Raw genomic sequence first — 23,153 nt, 5'->3', positions numbered from 1 at the left:
CCATGATCTTAGTTTTCTGAATGTTGATCTTTAAGCCAACTTTTTCACTCTCCTCTTTCACTTTCATCAAGAGGCTCTTTAGTTCTTCTTCACTTTCTGCCATAAGGGTGGTGTCATCTGCATATCTGAGGTTATTGATATTTCTCCCGGCATCTTGATTCCAGCTTGTGCTTCATCCAGTCCAGCGTTTCTCATGATGTACTCTGCATATAAGTTAAATAAGCAGGGTGACAATATACAGCCTTGATGTACTCCTTTTCCTATTTGGAATCAGTCTGTTGTTCCATGTCCAGTTCTAACTGTTGCTTCTTGACCTGCATATAGGTTTCTCAAGAGGCAGGTCAGGTGGTCTGGTATTCCCATCTCTTGAAGAATTTTCCACAGTTTATTGTGATCCACACAGTCAAGAGCTTTGGCATAGTCAATAAAGCAGAAATAGATGTTTTTCCAGAACTCTCTTGTTTTTTCGATGATCCAGCGGATGTTGGCAATTTGATCTCTGGTTCCTCTACCTTTTCTAAAACCAGCTTGAACATTTGGAAGTTCACAGTTCACGTATTGCTGAAGCCTGGCTTGGAGAATTTGAGCATTACTTTACTAGCGTGTGAGATGAGTGCAACTGTGCAGGAGTCTAAGCATTCTTTGGCATTGCCTTTCTTTGGGATTGGAATGAAAACTGACATTTTCCAGTCCTGTGGCCACTGCTGAGTTTTCCAAATTTGCTGACATATTGAGTGCAGCACTTTCCCAGCATCATCTTTTAGGATTTGAAATAGCTCAACTGGAATTCTATCACTATCACCTCCACTAGCTTTGTTTGTAGTGATGCTTCCTAAGGCCCACCTGACTCCACATTCCAGGATGTCCGGATCTTGGTGAGTGTGAGTGGTCACACCTTCGTGATTATCTGGGACGTGAAGATCTTTTTTGTACAGTTCTTCTGTGTATTCTTGCCACCTCTTCTTAATATCTTCTGCTTCTGTTAGGTCCATACCATTTCTATCCTTTATTGAGCCCATCTTTGCATGAAATGTTCCCTTGGTATCTCTAATTTTCTTGAAGAGATCTCTGCTGCTGCTGATGCTAAGTCGCTTCAGTTGTGTCCGATGCTGTACGATCCCATAGAGGGCAGCCCACCAGGCTCCCCCGTCCCTGGGATTCTCCAGGCAAGAACACTGGAGTGGGTTGCCATTTCCTTCTCCAATGCATGAAAGTGAAAAGTGAAAGTGAAGTCGCTCAGTCGTGTCCAACTCTTAGCGACCCCATGGACTGCAGCCTACCAGGCTCCTCCGTCCATGAGATTTTCCAGGTAAGAGTACTGGAGTGGCTTGCCATTGCCTTCTCCATGAAGAGATCTCTAGTCTTTCCCATTCTAGTGTTTTCCTCTATTTCTTTGCATTGATCCCTGAAGAAGCCTTTCTTATCTCTCCTTGCTATTCTTTGGAACTCTGCATTCAGATGCTTATATCTTTCCTTTTCTCCTTTGCTTTTTGCCTCTCTTCTTTTCACAGCTATTTGTAAGGCCACCTCAGACAATCATTTTGCTCTTTTGCATTTCTTTTTCTTGGGGATGGTCTTGCTCCCTGTCTCCTGTACAACGTCATGCACCTCTGTCCATAGTTCATCAGCACTCTGTCTATCACCCTCTTGATTTTCATACAGGGAAGCAAGAGGAGGTCAAGCAAAATGGCCAAGCTCTCTCATGTCTCTTAGTTTCCAATTCAGTCTTCTGTGTCTACTTGGTGTATTTTAGACTTGTTGAACCCTCTGATCCAAGGTTCCACTTGAATGTGTGTATACTGGGAAGTACTAGGAGAGCGTAGTTTCCTAATTATGAAAGGTCTTCAAACACAGTTTTAAGTGTTAAGATAGATAATAGTTGTTTTTTTTTTTTTTCCTTTTCTTTTTTAACAGATGAGGACACTGAGGCAGAGGGGCTAAGCAAACTGTCCAAAGTCACACAGCTAGGAAGCAGTCAAACTAGGATGTGAACTCAGTCTAATCCCTATACACTTCTTAGTATCCCATTTTGCTCACCAACCATCATCTGCACTATTAGGAAGCTAAGCTAAGCCACTAGAGATATATCATCATTTATTTCTTATTCATTTGTTTGTTCATTCAGTCATCCATTCATTCAGCAAGTACTCACGGAGCACCTACTATGTGCTAGCCATGGCTTTGAGTCCTGTTAATATAGCAATGACCAAAAACGTTGTCGCCTTAGTGCAGATTATGTTATTTATGTATGTACAAGGAAGTCATGCAGTTAAAAAATAAACATACAATACAATGTCAGGTTGCAATAGTGTTTGAGAGGAGTCAGTAAGAAGGGTACGAGGATTAAGAATGATTTAGTCAGGAGAAGTGACTCTTTTTGAAAAGGTGACCAGAGACAGACTCTCTGAGATGCTGACATTTAAGCAGAAACATGCAGGATATGAAAGAACAAGTGGCATGCTGCAGGCCAAGGAAAAAAACGAATACAAAAGGCCTCAGGTAGAAACAGGCTTGGCGTATTGTGGGAAGAGCAAGGTCAGACAGGCTGGAGCCAAGGGATGAGAGAGAGGCAGTGGATGGCAGGTGTCAGAGGGTATGGGCCTGAAAACAAGTTTGAATTGCATTCTGTGTACTTTAGAAAGCCAGTGGATGGTTCTGAGCAGGTGAGTGACATACTCTGATTTACAGTTTAAAAATCATCACCTTGCTCTCCAAGGAATAATCAGTAAAGGGGCAAGTGTGGAAGCAGAAGTTCAGAGGCACCTGCAATAGTCTAAGTGGCAGCTGAGGGTTAGAGCTTTGGCAATAGTAGATTCGTATCTATTTCACCAGAGAGAGTAGATGAAATATTTTGATGGAGCGTGGAGAAACGAATGGCAACCCACTCCAGAATTCTTTTTTTTTGGGGGGGGGCGGGGTTAACAGGTATATTTTATTTTATTTTTAATTTATTTATTTATTCTAATTGGAGGCTAATTACTTTACAATATTGTGGTGGTTTTTGCCATACATTCACATGAATCAGCCACGGGTGTACATGTGTTCCCCATCCTGAACCCCCCTCCCACCTCCCTCCCCATCCCATCCCTCAGGGTCATCCAAGTGCACCAGCCCTGAGCACCCTGTCTCATGCATCAAACCTGGACTGGTGATCTATTTCACATATGATAATACACACGTTTCAATTCTATTCTCTCAAATCATCCCACCCTCACCTTCTCCCACAGAGTCCAAAAGTCTGTTCTTTACATCTGTGTCTCTTTTGCTGTCTCGCATATAGGGTCATCATTACCGTCTTACTAAATTTCATATATATGCGTTAATACTGTATTGGTGTTTTTCTTTCTGGCTTACTTTGCTCTGTATAACAGGCTCCAGTTTCATCCACCTCATTAGAACAGATTCAAATGCATTCTTTTTAATAGCTGAGTAATATTCCACTGTGTATATGTATCACAGCTTTCTTATCTATTCATCTGCTGATGGACATCTAGGTTGCTTCCATGTCCTGGTTATTGTAAACAGTGCTGCGATGAACAATGGGGTACGTGTGTCTCTTTCAATTCTGGCTTCCTCGGTGAGTATGCCCAACAGTGGGATTTCTGGGTCATATGGCAGTTCTATTTCCAGTTTTTTAAGGAATCTCCACACTGTTCTCCATAGTGGCTGTACTAGTTTGCATTCCCACCAACAGTGTAAGAGGGTTCCTTTTTGTCCGCACCCTCTCCAGCATTTATTGTTTGTGGACCTTGTGATAGCAGTGATTCTGATCATCATGAGATGGTACCTCATTGTGATTTTGATTTGCATTTCTCTGATAATGAGTGATGTTGAGCATCTTTTCATGTGTTTATTAGCCACCTGTATGTCTTCTTTGGAGAAATGTCTGTTTAGTTCTTTGGCCCATTTTTGATTGGGTCGCTTATTTTTCTCCACTCCAGTATTCTTGCCTAGAGAATTTCATGGACAGAGGAGCCTGGTGGGCTACAGTCCATGGGGTCTATATAAGAGAGACAGGAAGTAGGATTCCTAACTTCTAATTAATTTTTAAAGCTCCTTTCCACTTTATTAGCCACTTTAAATAAAAGCAAAAGACACATATATAGGAAATGGGAAATGTATCTACTATACAAAAAGGAATGTGACTGGTCTTAATCCCTGCTTCTAGAGAGGGAGATTCTAATTTGACAAAAGTGTCTTTGTTATTCATAAGTCCCTCAGTGTTAAGAGATAAGATGCCTCAGGATGGGGGCTTGTCATCAGAAACACCAACTATGTGATTAGAGAGTTGGAGTTTTGAGTCAGTTCAAACTTTAGGGAGGGGAAGGGGGCTGAAGATTGAGTTCAATCATCTGGCAAATGCCACAAAAAGTCAACCATGCCTATATAATGAAACTCTGATAAAACTCTGGACACCAAAGCTCAGTGAAGCGTCCTGGGTGGTGAACACATCTCTGGGCCAGGAGGAGGAAGCACCCTGGCACCTCCACAGAGGGAGGGCAGTGGAGTGCTGTGTTCGAAACCCACCCAGATCTCATTTGGCTATTCTCAATCTCTATACTTTAAATAAAACTGTAAGGGTAAGTATGGTGTGTCTCTGAGTTTTGTGTGTCACTCTAGTGAATGATCAAACCAAAGGGCTCATGGGAAACTCTGAATTTATAGTCAGTTGGTCAGAAGTGTAGGTGTCCTGAGAACAACCAAAGTGCAGCTGGCATCTGAAGTCAGGGAGGTCTTGCTGGGGACCATGACCTGTAACCTTTGGGGTCTGGGCTAGCTCTGGTGGTTACCATCAAAGATATAGTGCAGTATAACCACTGGTTTGAGAATAGTATCCCAGATCACCACGGCTGTACAGGACAGAATGGACCTGGGGAGAATGACTTATCCACAGCCAGGTCCTAATGACAAGGGAGTCCTTTAATTCCACCACCACTCTGCCCTAAACACTGAACAAATTCATGTAACTATTACATGTTAACATTGATTTACCATGATAAAAGTTCTCAAATATCAATAGCAACACTAATAGTTTTAAATAAATCAACCTTTGTTATTACCACCAGTTAGCAAGCATGAATTTCATCTCTGAGTTTCATAACATCTTAAGTTTTGTCAATCCACTCTCCTGGACTCCAGTTTTGTTATTGCCAGGAACCATGCAATCATTAGCCTCTGGATTGATATCCCATTGTCATCATATGGGGAGTGAGCTGGCAACCAAAATTACTGTTTCCCTGCATGTTTTGGGGAGGGGTTAATTGTTAGTATGTCAGGCAAAAAGGTATTCTTCTAGTCACCCAAACCTGAAAACCTTAATCTTATTTTCTCTTGAATCCATGGTCAGCTAAGAGTTTTATTCTCAGGTGGAATTAGGGAGTCAAAAATCAGGTCTGGAAGGACCTCAGAGATGAGTTATTTATACACTTCTTTAATAGATACTTGTTTGAGAGGCTTTTTATTCCAGATGCTGTTCTAGGGACTGGGGAAACAGTGAACAGGACATTCAAGAGTTCAGTTTCCAGGGAAACAAAGACTCAAAAGTAAGTTAGCACACTCATTCGCATATCATTTCAGACAGTGCTGAGGATTTTGTAAAAATATGACCAGGTGCTCTTATCAAGGGCCTGGGGGCTTGGCCAGGAATGGGGATTTTAGTTCCTGAACAGTGGCATTCCCAGTGGAGGGAAAGCAAGAGACAAAGTTGGAAGAACGCGAAACCTCAGAAAGAAAAGCCAGGAAAGTTGGGCACAGGGACAAAAGTGCCCAGTTCCTAGGTGGGAGAAAAGGGCAACAGCCCGTCCTCGCTCTTGGTCCAGTCTTCGTCCCACCACAGCCTTCCTTTCCATTCCAGATTCCTTCCATCACATTTTCCATCAGAGTGATGCTCATCGGATTCCCTTCCTCCAGCCTTTTGCCCTTTCACTGCTGCTGCTGCTAAGTCGCTTCAGTCGTGTCCGACTCTGCGAGACCCATAGACGGCAGCCCACCAGGCTCCCCCATCCCTGGGATTCTCCAGGCAAGAACTCTGGAGTGGGTTGCCATTGCCTTCTCCAACCATTTAGCCCTCATCTAATCCAGGGGTAGGTCCCCTTATGTGTTGATATCACTCCTCAGATCTGCTTCTTTCCTTTACACACAGCCAGCTCTCCCCAACCTATAGGAAAGTTGCTTATCTGCATCTCATCATATGTTGCTACCTGGTGTTATTAACCAATCTTTGTGACCATATATTATGCTCTCTGTATTAGGCACAGGCTTCTTGATAGCTGGGAATTCATCTGTCCTTTATCTGTGCTCTCCTACATGATCTAATCCATTGTTACAGACATGGCAGACACTAAATATAAAAGTTGTTGAATAAATAATTATTTCTTGAGCCTTGAAATGCTATTCTGATATACTTGATTTTATTTTTCATCATATAAAAGTTTATTTTCCTGAGTGTGGTTTGTATAATTTTTTTAATTGGAGGATAATTGCTTTACAGTGTTGTGTTAGTTTCTGCTGTACAACGTGGACCAGCTCTAAGTGTGTGTGTGTGTTTTATATATATATATATATGTCCTCTCTTGAGCTTCTCTCCCAGCCCACATCCAACTAGTCTAGGTGATCAAAGAGTACCAAGCTGAGCTCCCTGTGTTATATAGCAGCTTCTGATACATATTTTAAATTTTAATGTAACATTTACTATGTGTCAGATACTGTATAAATGTTAATTTGTTTAATTATCATAAAAATCATAGAGGTAGAGATGTTTACCTATTTTTCAGATGAAGAAACTGAGACACAGGAAGATAAAAGTATCTGCATGAGCCCCCTGGTCTGTGTCTACACACCATGCGATGCTGTGTCATTCTCACATACAGTAGCCTTCAGTAGCTCCCTTGCAACACTCCCCGCTCTTACTTCATCCTCAGATACTTGCACACAAGTGAGTTATGTACTAGAGGACCAAGTGAGAAAACCATGATCCTCTCAAGTAACCGTACATTTTATCATTCCCAGTAATGTGAATGATCTTTGTACATATCTGTTGGCACTATGTCCTTTTCTCCTGGGTTGAGTGCTTCCAAATTGTTCTAGAACCTGAGCTCAGGAAACAGGAAGTCTCTGAGGCCCCGCAGTACAGGGACCCCCACCAAAACCACAGAGGTTTCTCAGAGGTGAGGCTCCAGGTCTTAGAGGGTAATTCATGGTCTGATACTGACCAATGTGGTCCTCCAGGGAACTCCAGCGGTATGGATGTATAATCCTGTGGACAGCAGACCATCTACCATCTAAGACCCAGACTCCAGGAAGGGTTGGGGAAGAGGTCAGTCCTAGAAACAAATTTGGACCACTCCAAACTACTTTCTATCCCAACTGCTTTCAGTTTGTAATAGAAAACAAACATTAACATACTCAAAATCTGATGAAAAGAAAATTTTAAATATTAGAGTTGTCAGAATTTTAGAACTAGAAACCACTTTAGAAGAGACTTTAGAAACCACTTTCATTCTCACTCTGAGTGAGAAATTGATGTGCATGGCAGTTGAGCCTCCAGGTCACAGGTAGAACCAGGGCCAAGGGCCTTTATACCACAGCATGGTACCCAGCTGGCTAGAGAGAATTCCTGGGTAATTGTCTCTTTGTCAAGTTACAAGTACCTCTGCAAATAAATCAGGCTTCCCTGGTGGCTCAGATGGTAAAGAATCTGATAGCAGTGCATGAGACCCAGCTTCAATCCCTGTTTCAGGAAGATTCCCTGGAGAAGGAAATACCCACTCCAGCATTCTTGCCTGGAGAATTCCATGGACAGAGGAGCCTGGCAGGCTATCATCCTTAGGGCTTCAAAGAGTTGGACATGACTGAGTGACTAACACATGAATTTGGCTATTTTTTGATTTCAGATGAACTGGTGTTTTCTTTTTAAGTCAGTTGTGTTTGAAATCCTAATCAATAATCTCACAGAATGATATAACACTAGGAATCCTTTCTTAAGAGTTAATAATGACAGTAGAGCCCCAATGCAGAAGGAAAGTGAAACTCAGGATATTCTTTCTAAAGGGAAATGTGTGCTTTATATTAGAACTTTATCAAATGCTGGGAAAAAATTTAAAAAGTGATTACATGACTGAAAAATGCTGTAAATTCTTCACTTGAAGAAGCCTAAAAGGTGCTCTTTGGAAATGAAACAGACCTTCCTATGGCTCCCACCACAGAGCCAAGATAAAGGCAAAGTTTTCACTCGCCCCACCCTTTCCCCCAGGGGGAACTTGAAGTAATCCAGACAAAATCTGTTTTCCCAGTGCTTTGTTTTGACTCAGTGGCAGCTCCTAGCTCTCTTTCCAAACAGCCCAGCCCCCAGGTCCTGCTAGTAGGAGCCTCTCCTATTAGCATCACACCACAGCTCTTTGTGGAAAGATCTGGCTTTCCCAGTGGCTCAGATAGTAAAGAAACTGTTTGCAATGAAGAAGACTCAGGCTTGAACCCTGGGTTGGGAAGATCCCCTGGAGTAGGAAATGGCAACCCACTCCAGTATTCTTGCCTGGAGATTTCCATGGACAGAGGAGCCTGGAGGGCTTAAGTCCATGGGATCACAAAGAATTGGACAAGATTGAGCAACCAACACTAAAATCACTTATTAGACTCAAATGAATTCAATGGTTCAAGCAATATTGAGTGAGTTCCTGACTTTCAGCTTAACAAAAAGGAACAAATGGCAGAAGGACTTGAGTTTGGGTCAGGTCACAAGATAGGAAAGTCCCTCTGCCCAGCCTGTTCTGAAGATAACATTCATTTTGTAAAAACCATCCTGACTTGTTTAGGATCTGCCTTCTGCTTTAAACAGGAAATTCCATGACAGGACACATCTGTCCTGCTCTCCTCTGTCCACCTTTCCAGGAGACATCGTAGTGCCTAGGACATGGTTCAGTTCAGTTCAGTCACTCAGTCATGTCCGACTCTTTGTGACCCCATGGACTGCAGCATGCCAGGCTTCCCTGTCAATCACCAACTCCCAGAACTTGCCTAAACTCATGTCTGTCCAGTCGGTGATGCCATCCAATCTTCTCATGCTCTATTATCCCCTTCTCCTCCTGCCTTCAAGCTTTCCCAGTATCTTTTCCAATGAGTCAGTTTTTCACATCGGGTGGGCAAAGCATTGGGGTTTCAGCTTTCCAAAGAATACTGGAAATTGGAATACTAGAAAATTGAAAATTGGAATATTCAGTCTTTCCAATGAATAGTGAGGACTGATCTCCTTTAGGATTGACTGGTTTGGTCTCCTTGCTGTCCAAGGGACTCTCAAGAGTCATCTTTAACACCACAGCTCAAAAGCATCAATCAGTGATCAGCTTTCTTTATGGTCTAACTCTCACATCCATACATGACTACTAGAAAAACCATAGCTTTGACTAGATGAACCTTTGTTGGCAAAGTAATGTCTCTGCTTTTTAATAGGCTGTCTAGGTTGGTCATAGCTTTTCTTCCAAGGAGCAAGTGTCTTTCAATTTCATGGCTGTAGTCACCATCTGCAGTGATTTTAGAGCCCAAGAAAATAAAGTCTGTTACTGTTTCCATTGTTTCCCCATTTTTTTGCCATAAAGTGATGGGACTGGATGTCATGATCTTCATTTTCTGAATGCTGAGTTTTAAGCCAGCTTTTTCACTCTCCTTTTACTTTCATCAAGAGGACATGGTAGGTAGTAGTTATTGAACAAATAAATTGACTATTGCCTGATCTCTAAGAGGAACGTGGTGCTGAATGCGAAAAGAGTTTGAACGTTAAAACTCTTAATGCTATGAATCTGCAAAACAGTATTTAAATAGTCACATTATTTGAAAAACATCTATTTCTGCTTCATTGACTACACTAAAGCCTTTGTGTGGTCACAACAAACTGTGGAAAATTTTTAAAAGAGATGCGATTACCAGACCATCTTACCTGTCTCCTGAGAAACCTGTATGCAGATTTAGAAGCAACAGTTAGAATTGGACATGGAACAATGAACTGGTTCCAAATTGGGAAAGGAGTATGACAAGGCTGTATATTGTCACCCTACTTATTTAACTTACATGTAGAGTACATCATGTGAAATGCCAGGCTGGATGAATCACAAGCTAGAATCAAGATTGCTGAGAGAAGTATCAACAACCTCATATATGCAGATAATACCACTCTAATGGCAGAGAGCGAAAAGGAACTAAAGAGCCTCTTGATGAGGGTGAAAGAGAAGAGTAAAAAATCTGGCTTAAAACTCAACATTCAAAAAATTAAGATCATAGCATCTGGTCCCATCGTATCATGGCAAATAGAGGGGAACAAGTGGAAACAGTGATAGATTTTCTTTTCTTAGGCTCCAAAATCACTGCAGACAGTGACTGCAGCCATGAAATTAAATGACACTTTCTCCTTAGAAGAAAAGCTATGACAAAGCTAGACAGCATATTAAAAAGCAGAGACATCACTATGCTGACAAAGGTCCCTATAATCAAAGCTATGGTTTTTCTTGTAGTCATGTATGGATGTGAGAGTTGGTCCATAAGGAAGGCTGAATGCCAAAGAATTGATGCTTTTGAATTGTGGTGTTGGAGAAGACTCTTGACCTTGGACTGCAAGGAGGTCAAACCAGTGAATCCTAAAAGAAGTCAACCCTGAATATTCATTGGAAGAACTTATGCTGAAGCTGAAGCTCCAATACTTTGGCCACCCGATGTGAAGAAATGACTCATTGGAAAAGACCCTGATACTGGGAAAGATGAGGGCAAAAGGAGAAGGGGGCAAGAGAGGATGAGATGGTTAGACAGCATCACCAACTCAGTGGACATGAATTTGAGCAAACTCTGGGAGATAATGAAGGACAGGGAGCCTGGAGTATTGCAGTCCACAGGGTTTCAAAGAGTCGGACATGACTTAGTGACTGAACAACAGTATTATTTTAAGAGGCCAATGTTTTAAGTAGAAGTGGAGTGATCAAATATTTGTTGACCAGTGACGAGGAGTCAGACACCATGTTAGGTACAAGGATGGATGTGATTTTGTTGAATATATACAGGAATCATGGTAAAGAGGAGTAGGATCCCCATTTATAGGTGAGGAAACAAGATTCAGAACTGGGGCAAATTATCTCAGATGCTATTGTTTCAGAACACCTTGATCTCTAAGTCCTCATAAAAGTAACTGATTGCATAGACATGACATTAAGTGACTCATCTTTGAAATCCAAGTGCTGAATCATTTTTGTAAAATTCAGCCATTATTTTTCAGGAATTCCCTTAGATAAAACTAGTCCAAAATCCTATGGAAATTAGCTTGCCTGATAACCTTACCTAAAATAAATGTAGTGTTTCAGCTTAATTGCTGTCTTGACTAATTACTCATATGGGGCATAGGCTATGCCGGTCTATTAAAAACCATTAGATAGAAGCTGTGTGGCTTTACGGTATATAGTTCTCATTCCCACAACTTACATTTTGATGGCATCTGTTACTCTCTGGAAGAAAGCCAGAATTTCTGAGTAAAATGTATCAGTCCTAACAATGTGGACATTATTATTCCAGAAAGCCAACTGAGAATTGAACAAGATCTTACGGTAATGACCAGAACTGGGAAACAAGAATTTTCTTCAGCACAGCGGGAAGAAGTCTTTTTATTAAGGTTAAGAGAATCAGAGATGTGAACATCCCTTTATAAGGTTCAAATAAATACCTTGGGATGGGTCATAATTCTAAGAGGTTTCAAAGAGGCTTAGATTGAATGAAACCCAAATAGCTTTGCTCTAAACATTTGGGTTTGCAGCATAATTCTATCCTGAAACTTACTGATCAGTGTTGGGTTATAAGATATGCACAGACTGACCAAAACACTGCTCAGTTTGCTGGCCAATGAAAAATTAACTTTGTTTTTTGGTGCCCTCCTAGCAAAATTGTTTTTCTCTTTTCTGGGTTCACTTTTTGATGAGTAAAATCTGGGTGGCAGGTTCTAGACATTTTTATTATTGTTAGTTGTTATCAGTATTAAGTAGGTTACAGTTCTGTGTCTAAAAGCACGTGCCTGTCAATTACGCACTCTGTGTAGTCTCCCTTGGAAAACTTTATCCAAATTCAGCTATCGAGTATATTCCATGAGGCATAAGCTTTATGGTCATTTAACAAATCTTTATGGAGTACCTACCCTATACCAGGCATTGTTCTGTGCTCTGGAAATCTCCCCGCTGTGATAGTTGATCTTTCCTAACTCCTTGTGGGAACTGGAGACCCGTCTATTCTGTTTCTTACTGGACACATGCACTTAGAAACCTAAATTGTTCCTGTGCCCTTGGATACCATGAGGCAAACTGAGCTTATCACACCTCCTCAGCTGGCCCCCGATGAACTGGTGGGAGTTGGGTTGGGCCCCACTGCTACCTACAACTACCCAAGACTGAGAGCTCCTTCCTCTTGCCTTCAGAAAGTCTTCTGCCTGAATCTTTTCATCCTCATCATTTCTTCTCAGTCCCCAGTGGCATTTCATACCAACTCCCATCACTGCTGCTAGGTAATTGTTTCCTTGCTCTATGACGGCCCCTTGAATACATTTCCCACGCTGTCATGGAACATACTTTCTAAAATGCACAACTGACCTTGTCTCTTTGGCTTAATAACTCTGAAGGGCTTCCCTTAGCTTTTAGGGTGAGGTAAAGACTTCCCTGGTGGTTCAGAAGGTAAAGCTCATCTGCCTACAATGTGGGAGACCCGGGTTCAATCCCTGGGTCAGGGAGATCTTGGAGAAAGGAAATGGCAACCCACTCCAGTATTCTTGGAGCAGGAAATGGCAACCCACTCCAGTGTTCTTGCCTGGAGAATCCCAGGGACGGGGAGCCTGGTGGGCTGTCGTCTCTGGGGTCACACAGAGTCGGACACGACTGAAGCAACTTAGCAGTAGTAGCAGCAGCAAAGACTTCCAAGCACACAAGGACCTTGTGATCTGGCTCCTGGTTACATTTCCTCCTGGACAACTTCACTCTTTCCCTAGACAGGCCGACTTGCTCTCTCCACCTGCTCTCTCCTAATTTCCTGACTCACTCGAGCATCCAGGCATGACCTCGTGAAGCCTCCTTGCCCAGGCCGTCTGCTCCACCGCAGGCTCTGCTGATGTCTTGCACCATTATCACTTTTTTATTAGATTCCTCTGTCTGCTGTATTTCACCAGTGCTTCTGGAAGGAAGTTACGGTCTCTGCCTCAACCCTGAATCCCCAGGCAGCCTACTAAGCATTCAGCCTGTAAGCCTGTTTTTATTGGATGAACAAATCTTGAAATGATGAAAAAAGATTTGTTGGTCTGCATTTTCAAGACATTTTGGGTTATGCCTCAACTATTACAGCTTAAAAACTAAGGATTCTAATTCCTTAAAACAGCAGTCCCCAACCTTTTTGGCACCAGGGATCAGTTTTGCAGAAGACAATTTTTCCACGGACTGGGGGTGTGGTGGGGGGTGGTTTCAGGATGATTCAAGAGCATTACATTCATGGTGCACTTTATTTCTATTACATCAGCTCCACCTAAGATGATCAAGCATTAGGTTCTGGAGGTTGAGGACTCCTGACCTGACATACATATTGGAAAAGCAGGAAGTGCTTTTTTCCTTCCAAAGGATGCTTTTTGGTTGGTGTTTGGGTTTGTTACCCTACCTTTTCTTCAACACTGAATTTAATATATATTTGATCTTGGTTGTTCTACCTGATTCTTCACTAAGAGATAGCAAAGCTGAAGTAAAATCATATACACAAGTCCCAGAAAATGAGTGTTTGGATTCTGGTTCAAGTCTTATTGACTGAGTACCATGGATAAGTAATGAGCTTCTCTGAGTCTCAGTGTACAGAAAATGAGTATAATTAAATAACATGCAAAGCTGCTGGCACACAGCATACATAGAATTCATCTTCTTTTTCTCTGCTTATCCTTTCCCTTTAAAGATACACACTTCACCTGGAATATATCTTCCTCCATCCCTCCTGACCACATCCTCCTCATTTTTAAGGTCCAACTCTCCTCCAAATCTTCTCTGTGCAGTTGTCCCTGGAGCCTTCAGCCAGAAAGGGCTGTCCTGTCACTGGGGCTCCAGTGTCTCAATATCTTATTCCCTTTGTTCAACAGATCTATGCCAAATGCCCACTATGTACTGGGCATTAATTTCGGGGCTGGGAATCAGCAGTGAAAAAAACAGATGTGGAAAAGTCTGAGTTGTAGTGGAGAGGAATAAACTTGCTAACAAGTATAAAAACAATATTCGGTCAGATGAGTGTAAGTGCTCTCATGGGTAATAGGAAAGGAAGTACCTGGAACAGGGATGTCAGAGAGGGTGCCAGGCATGGAAAGAGCTGGGGGACAACAACTGCAAGTGGAAGGCACCCACGTACCAAGGCTCTGACCCAGCAAAAGTGTGGCATTCTCAAGGAAAAGAATAGGGTCAATGTAATAGAACTGTCCTGGGCTAAGGAAAGTGGATAGAATAGGACTGGTGAAGTAGATATAAGGGGGGTGAGGAAGATAGACTGCATTTTATTCTAAGTACCACTGAACAGCTTTAATAAATCAGGGGTCAGGGACTTCCCTGGTGGTCCAATGGTTAAGACTCTGCACTTCCAATGCAGGGGACGTGGGTTTGATCCCTAGTCAGGGAACTAAGATCCTATATACTGTGCATTGTGGCCAAAAGATAAAAATAAATAATTAAGTAAATAAATCAGGGGTGCACTGGTATACTGTGTTCTAAGATTTCTCCAGCTGCAGTATGTCTGAACATCTACTATCTCTCTCACAGGAGTTCTGATTTGCACTATAGTTTTCTGGTGATCGGATTCCCTGGTGGCTCAGATGGTAAACTACCTGCCTGCAATGTGGGAGACCTGGGTTCAACCCCTGGGTCAGGAAGATGCCCCGGAGTAGGAAATGGCAACCCACTCTGATATGCTTGTCTGGAGAATTCTGTGGACAGAGGAGCCTGGCAGGCTACAATCCATGGGATCAAAAACAGTCAGACACTACTGAGCAACTAACACTACACTTTCCGGTGAATACAGCTGTTCTATTACCCGGTAGTTCTGTAACGGCAGTAATGATGTTTTATTCTTGTTTTCATCAGTGCCTCATGCACAGTCTTCCCAGTAAAATGCTTGTCAAATTAAATGACAATGTCCCGTAGCTTCTTTCTTGCCTACCACTGTAATAATTGTAGTTGCAACCCTTCTAATCTTTGCAGGAAGCATGCCATTGGCAGCCAGCTCTGAACAAGGAAGGACAGTCCTGTTTGTATTTCTCTCAGGCCTTCCTGCCATTGTAGGCTTGTCCGCTGACTTCCTGTCTTCTGGCTCAGTTACTCCTGGGCCCGGCCTGCAGGGCACATTCGTGGTTCCTCTTCTGTAGAGCGTGAGGTCTGTGCTGGAATCCCGCCCTCAGAGAAAGCACTGCTGGTAGCTTTATATAATGAACAGCATCACAGCACAATAGCACGCATACTGGCCACTGCATGTAACGGACACAGCATCCCTTCCTGCTGGCCGTGCCATTTGGGAGCTAGTTACCAGTCCTCTCTAAGCCTTAGTTTAATCCTGTGGAGAGTTGGGATAATCATAACAGACTGCCACCTAGGGCTGATCCAAGGCCTTTAAGATCATGCGTGTCACTCTCTTAGTACAGCACTGAGCACACAGCACTCATCAAATGTCAGTTTCTATGAGTCACATTAATGCTAGTATGCAGGATTTCATTTAATCCTCATAGCATATTACTTACTATAGACAGGGTTAATATTTAGCTGGTTTGCATAGATACGGCCTTACTAGTTGCTAAAACTATTGCAATATTTCCTAGTTTCCAGATTACCCACTCTCTCAAGCCCTCCAAGCCCTGCTCCCCTCCCCACGACCCTGCAGCTTTCTCTGCCCAGCTTCTTTCCTTGGGATCCCTGTCCGCTTCTTCACCTCGTGATCTGGCAGCTAATGGAACAGGATTCCGCAAAGCAGGAGGCCTCTGAGATCCAGGCACAATTCAGCTCACTCAACTCTGAGCGTTGGCTGGCTGACTATGCTTTCTTCATCGACAGGTAACGTGAAGTGCAGAAGGAATCAGGAAAAAACATGGGTCTTGCATAAGGGAATCCTAGCAAATCAAACTTCAGAATCTGAGGCCCAGGTTCCTTCTATGACATTGAGCTTCTCCTTAGAAACTGATTAGAAAAACTAACAAGAGCCATTTTGGCTTCTTGAACTTTGAGGACTATTACCTGGACACCAGGGGCTTTCCCGGTGGCTCAGCGGTAAAGAATCTGCCTGTGATGCAAGAGGTGTGGTTTCGATCCCTGGGTCTGGAAGACACCCCTGGAGGAGGGTATGGCAACCCATTCCAGTATTCTTGCCTGGAGACTCCCATGAACTGAGAAGCCTGGTGGGCTTACAGTCCATGAGGTTGCAAAAAGTCAGGCATAACTGAAGTGACTAAGCACGCACCTGAATTCCAGCAGATTCAGTTTCTGATTAGTTCAGGAAACCAGTCAATGACAACTGAGACCCCACACGTCATGTGTCTGCCCTGGTCCTTCTTACTCATCCCACTTCCATCCCTGAATCTCATTTAAAACAATCTGGCCCAATCCTTTCACCCTCATTTCTGGTCTTTAAGATGAAGGCTCTGTGTACATCCACACTGTGAAATATTTACCTTTTCTATCTCTGTATTTCAAAATAAGATGAGGATTAGAAAGATGTTAAGATGTACACAAAAATGTGGTAACTCATGGATCATATGTATGAATACTAAACAGGAAATTAGGATAATTAGAGGATAGAGCCTACCACAAGAATGAAATCCAGAGTTGGGAACTGAAAAAAAGATGCCTCTTAAATTGAAGACACATGTCTGGATTTAAAATGTGGACAGTAGAGATGGCATTCCCTTGAAGGTAGACATTTACTTCTTAATTGTGCATTCTGAAGCTACAACCTCTAGCCTCCTGCTTCCCTGGAAATGTAAACATTTTAAAAGTGTCTTATTATGTTCCAACGTCTTTAAAATAGGTTTTGAAGATTGAGCAGTTTCATAATTGGCTTAATTAGATCCAATTACACAATTAGCGTAAATTGGAAATAATAGAATCAGAATGTGTAATTTCATAATTGTAACACATGACAATAAAGCAGCAATTAAGTCAGCAAATGCTGCTGATGCAGAAGGGGTGCATATAAATCTTAGAAGACCTGATGTCTTTCATGAGCCCACCTCCCTCCCGAAATAGTTACTGCTCAAAAATACCGTTGAACTAAATGAGATTGATTTTGAGTTCCAGACACAGAAAAACAACATCTGGTAAATTCTTAGTTCTTTTCCTTCCTTCTGGGTGACTAGATTGCTTTTCTATCTCATTAAAGGATGACCTCTCTCTTTCTGAAGTCTTCACAGATCATGGAAGAATTCATTCTAATGGGTGAATCATGCCGAACAACCCACCATTGTGCATGTCTGCCCCTCTGCCAGACCAGCAACTTTAGGTGCACTCCTGAGTGCTTTGCATGTATGGGAGGAGCTGGTCTTGAGAAATACTTAGACGACAGAGGGATTAAATCACCAGTCTCTCAAATCAGCCATCTGATTTTTAATACTGCATCCATTATACTTGGTTCAGGTGGCAAAACCTTTCTGCTTTGTCTTTACCTTTTGATTTTTAAAGAGGGGAAAAGATGACATTTGTCTAATAAGAAATTCATAGTCTAAACTCGTGCAGCTATTTTGGTGTAGCTTTCTGTAAATTACGTCCAGCTACCAGAGGGCTAAGAAGAAACTGTTCATTTGTTAATTCACTCATTATTCTATGTATTCATTCAATAAAAGTTTTGAGCTTCTTGAGGGTAGAGACTGTGTGCGCTAAGTTGCTTCAGTTGTGTCCAACTCTTTTGCGACCCCATGGACTGTAGCCCACCAGCTTATTCTGTCCATGGGATTTTCCAGGCAAGAATATTGGAGTGGGTTGCCATGCTCTCCTCCAGAGGAGCTTCACGACCCAGGATCAAACACACATCTCTTGTATCTCCTGCATCGATAGGCGGGTTCTTTACCGCTAGTGCCACGTGGGAAGCCCAAGGGAACAGATTACTTCTTGTTTAGTCTTATGTATCAAAACCACAGAATAGCTGCTAGCATAGAAGAAACACTAAATGTCTATCGAGTTACTTTTAATGTATATTACAGATATCACCTGCTCTGGTCTTACACAGAACAAAAGCTACTCTAGTCCTAGTTGTGGCCTTCAAGAAACTTAAAATAGTTTTTGTGTCAAGACAACTATTATGTTAACAAAAACATGAGTTAATTGGTACAATTATTATGGAAAACAACATGAAGATTCCTTTAAAAACTAAAAATACTATCATATGATCAAGCAATCCCACCCCTGGGCATATATCCAGAGAAAACTAATCTGCAAAGATACATGTGCCCCAATGGTCATAGCAGCACCATTTCAATAGCTAAGACATGGAAGTAACCTCAATGTCCATTGGCAATGAATGGGCAAAGAAGGTGTGTTACATATACACAGTGGATATTATTCAGCCGTAAAAAGAATGAAATAAAACCATTTGCAGCAAAATGGATGCAACTAGAGATTATCATACTGAGTAAAGTAAGTCAGACAGAGAAAGACAAATACTCTGTGATGTCACTTACTACATGGAATCTAAAAAGAAATGATACAGATGAACTAACCAAACAGAAATAGAGTCACATATGTAGAAAACAAATTTATGGTTACCAGAAGGGGAAAGGGGGGACAGGATAAATTGGGAGACTGGGATTAGCAGATACAAACTATATAAAATGGATAACCAACAAGAACCTATGGTATAGTACAGAGAATTCTACTCAATACTCTGCAATGACTTATATGGAAAAAAAATTGTTAAGAGTGTATGTGTGTGTGTATGTGTGTAAAACTGATTCACTTTGCTGTACAGCAGAAATTAACATAATATTGTAAATCAACTGTATTCCAATAAAAATTAAGAAAACAAAAAAAAACCCCATACAACTCCAGCCCCCCAAAAAAGAACAAGTGAAACTGTCCCAGCTGACATCACCACGATGTCCACAAATAATTATTAGTCAAGAGTCAAATAAGCATAAGAGCTTAAAAGGGCCATACACTAAAATGAGGAACTGGTCCCCTCCAAAGCCAAGGTCATGGGGCATGGCCAGCCAGGGTCTGGGTTGCCACCCAGTACACCAGAACACGTGGGCAGTTCTCTGAACAAGCAGGGTACCTGCCGGCCGTTCCGGTATCTCTGATTTCATTCTCACTGTTTGTCAAACTAAGTACTAAATATTCCCAAAGGTCCCTAACGTACCTTGGCAAATGAGCAACTGAAAATCTGAAAATGTCTCCAAAATGTTACAGAAACCTCTAAAAGCCTTGGGCATTTTTTCTAATGATCTCTATTTTGTTTGTTCCTCTTCAGTATCATCCTTTGGGTGATGGCAGAAGCGAAGGGGATTAGTGATGCTCACAGGCCATTACTAGCACAGGCTACAGGACTCACCCTCTTAGGCCCTTTCCTCCTAGTTTACTGGGTTCTTTTTCATTATTTTTACTTTCCTGCACGGTACTTCCTTTTCTGTCTCCCACTTTGTGTCCCCAATAAACACTAGCTCAAACTATCAATCCTCTTATAAAAAATGAGAACTTGTTTGCCAGAAGAAAATATATTCCCAAAATACCTTGATCTACTCACATCTCCCATAACAATATCCCAAAAGAGTTTTGTGTTAATTCAAAGACTCAGACAGTAGATAGTTAAACAGCTTGAGGCAGGGTCTGAAGGCAGGAGTGAGGAAGTTTTAAGTTCCTATGAATATTTTAGAGGTTTGACCCTGTCACTGAGTGGACATAGAGGCACAAATGTATTTTCTAAGAATCTAACCCCTAGAAACAATGTATCAATTTATTTATTATGTATGCTGCTGCTGCTGCTAAGTCACTTCAGTCATGTCTGACTCTGTGTGACCCCATAGACGGCAGCCCACCAGGCTCCCCTGTCCCTGGGATTCTCCAGGGAAGAACACTGGAGTGGGTTGCCATTTCCTTCTCCAGTGCATGAAAGTGAAAGTGAAGTCACTCAGTCGTGTCTGACTCTTAGCGACCCCATGGACTGCAGCCCACCAGGCTCCTCCGTCCATGGGATTTTCCAGGCAAGAGTACTGGAGTGGGGTGCCTGCATATGAGTATAAATATTCTTTATGTGTGTTGTGTTCGTGCCAAGTTGCCTCAGTCCTATCTGACTCTCTGTGACCTTTTGGACAGAAGGCTCCTCTGTCCATGGGGTTTTCCAGGCAATTATACTGGAGTGCGTTGCTATGCACTCCTCTGGGGGATCTTCCCAATGCAGGGATCGAACCTGTGTTTTTTGTCTCCTGCACTTGTAGGTGGGTTCTTTACCCCTAGTGCCACCTGGGAAGCCGCCAAGTACTCACTTTACCTGAACATAAAATGGATGGGTTGGAGGTGGAAAATACACAGAGGGGAGAAACAGCCCCAAACTTGGTATATTCTTATTTTTCTCATTTCACCAGAAGACAGGAAGCATTTGCTAAGGGCCCGTAGGTCCAAACTGGGCTTACTTAAAGTGTAGTAGAATTCAGATGAGTTGTTTCATGAACAAATATGAGGAACTTCCTTATTTTATTTTGCATAAATCCTTGAGGGTAAAACCTACGTCCACCATGAAGAAAGGAAAACTTCTTCTAAAGCTCTATTGATAAACAAGCATTTAAATCAAACTGGTAAATGTACCTAATTTTAAAGACCAAAAATTGAAGTGGTAGGAAAATAGAAGGTTTCCTACCAAGCTGTTAAGAGTGATTACCTTTGACCTGGAGGAAGAGAAAAATACAGTCTTTGAAATGAGCTACAGACATGTGTTGACTTGCTATGAGCTCTAAAATCTTCTCTCTCTTGGTGGATCAAGATTAGGAGACCATAATCTCCATGGAGCTTGAAGTAACAATTTTCCAAACTGGGTTTGTCAGCTACAGATTTTCAGAAGTTTTCCAAAAGGGCTATTTCAAGAGTCAAATGACTTTTTGTTTCCATCCTTCCTAAGCTTAATATCAGTCTTCCTTCTCCTGACCATTAAAATTCAGGACCAGTGCCTATTCTCTTGGATGTGCTCCGCTTGGATGAGAATGAGACATTTCATGCTCGAATAAGTTTGTGGTTCTCCTCCCTCTTGTCCTGGTTCTTGAGAGAGGAGAGGATGGACAGACACACGGAAATGTAAGTCTTAAACATTCAAGGACAAGAGCCCAGCAAAATGGTGATTTTAATATGAAGGCTAAAGATGGGTCAACAGTTTCTTGGCAGTCACCTGGGAATTTCCTTACCCAAGATCCAAAGGCTTGGACCTGTCTTTTCTTTGCAACAACTGATGCTGTGAACTCTGACACTGAAAATGCTCATCTCTAGGCTTCTGACACACTCCACTTCCTGGTGCTTCTTCTACCCTTTTTATTGTCTTCTTTTCTACTTATTTTATTTGTCTTCTTCCTTTTTCCTCAAGATGAGATTCCCCAGGTTTTGTCTCTGGCTTTCTCTTCTCCTCTCTTTATATTTCTTTCTCCTGCCACTCGCTAACCTGATGGTGCCAGCTGTCTTTCCATGTGGATGATCCCAGGGAAAACTGCCAATTACTGAGTACCCACCAGAAGCAAGTCACTTTTTACACATCATCTCACCGATCTCACACCCATTTTCTGCCTGTCAGGTGAGGAGGCAGGGTCTCAGGGAGGTTCAAAGACTCACCCAAGATACCAAGACCACACAGCAGACCCGTGCTAGAGTCAGGGTTTGGGTCCAGATCTTTCCGGTGGAAGACTCCTGCTGTTATCACTATAGCATGTCTCCCAATGACTCAGCCTCCTGTCTTGTTTCAAAATCAACAAGTCTTCTTCTCTGACTAGTTTCTCCTCCTCATGGAGACTTTCCGAAACCCACTCGCTGCCTTTCTCCCAGTGACCAGGCTCACAGTGTCAGGTGTCCCTGGCTCAGCTCTCAGCCTTTCCCCTGCTCCTTCACGGCCCCCTCCTGATCTTGTCGACTGCCAAGTACCACCTCTCACTTCGTCTTTCCCTTCCCCAAACCAGCCCACGCACCTCTGCCTGAACACTCTACTGGGCCATATTATTCCCTTAGGTAAAAACCTCTGTGGCTTCCCTTTGCTGAAACAAAATAATGACCAAAACCTACACCTCTTACTCAAAAGTCCAGTTGACTTTTTGGGTCATAACTTGCAGGTTGTAACTTGCAGAACTTCCTTAGAAGTAAACCATGTGCTGGTGAAACCAGGCAAGTAACTATCCCCTGAGTGTTTGAATGTCCCATTCTGAGGCTTTTCTTTAGGCTGCTCCCTCTTATAGGAACTCACTCTTAATCCAGTAGACACTCCTCATCTGCACAAACTCTACCCTGTTTCATGTATTACACATACACACAGACATACAGACACACACACCCCTCACATCCCTTCCACCACCTTCCAGTTAATTATCACTCTACATCGTTAAGCCTTCAGACTTTTCTCTTTTCCACTCTTAGGGAACTTGGTTTGTTGTACTTTAGGTTTATTATTCACCTCCTCTTCTTAGGAAGCTCTAAATTCTTTGGCTTTAAGAAAAGGAATGTTTCAGACTTCAGTGTATTCTCCAAAATCTTTAGTCCAAGGGACATAATAGATGACTAATAAATATATATTAATTAAATGTAACTCAAACTTTGATAAAATACAGCAGTGTGAGGTCACATTGTATTCACTTACTTTTCTAAATTAAAAAAAAATTTGGCCACACTTCAAGGCATATGGGATCATAGTTCTCCAACCAGGGATGGAACCCACGAGCCCTGCATTAGGAGCTCGGACCTTTAACCGCTGGACCGCTAGGCAAGTCCTGAGGTCACACGTTAAATGAATGCTTACATGATTTTCCCCTGGTAAGCAGAAACAAAATGTTTCACATAAATAGTCTCTGAGCATCTTGAGATCAAGAATAAATGATGACTGTGAGTGTCTATTCTCAAAATGATAACCTGTTTCCTAATTTAGAAGGAAGAGAGGGCAGAAAAGGCTACATGGAAAAAAAAGAAACAATA

At 42.2% G+C, this 23,153-nt stretch overlaps 1 protein-coding gene and 1 non-coding gene across 2 annotated transcripts in view; one reads left to right on the top strand and one right to left on the bottom strand.

The window, feature by feature from the left end:
* ITPR2 (inositol 1,4,5-trisphosphate receptor type 2) overlaps window positions 1-23,153 on the bottom strand; it is a 588,791-nt gene that overhangs the window by 39,020 nt on the left and 526,618 nt on the right. The gene's annotated exons all lie outside the window — the stretch shown is intronic.
* Window positions 14,574-14,646, top strand: TRNAG-UCC (transfer RNA glycine (anticodon UCC)). Its single transcript has one exon. It is a non-coding gene; the product is annotated as a tRNA-Gly (tRNA).

Source organism: Bos javanicus, chromosome 5 (assembly GCF_032452875.1).
Source record: "Bos javanicus breed banteng chromosome 5, ARS-OSU_banteng_1.0, whole genome shotgun sequence".
NCBI classification, from domain to species: Eukaryota; Metazoa; Chordata; class Mammalia; order Artiodactyla; family Bovidae; genus Bos; species Bos javanicus.
Note: the sequence above shows the minus strand (reverse complement) of the source record. Positions and strands in the feature narration are given on the sequence as shown.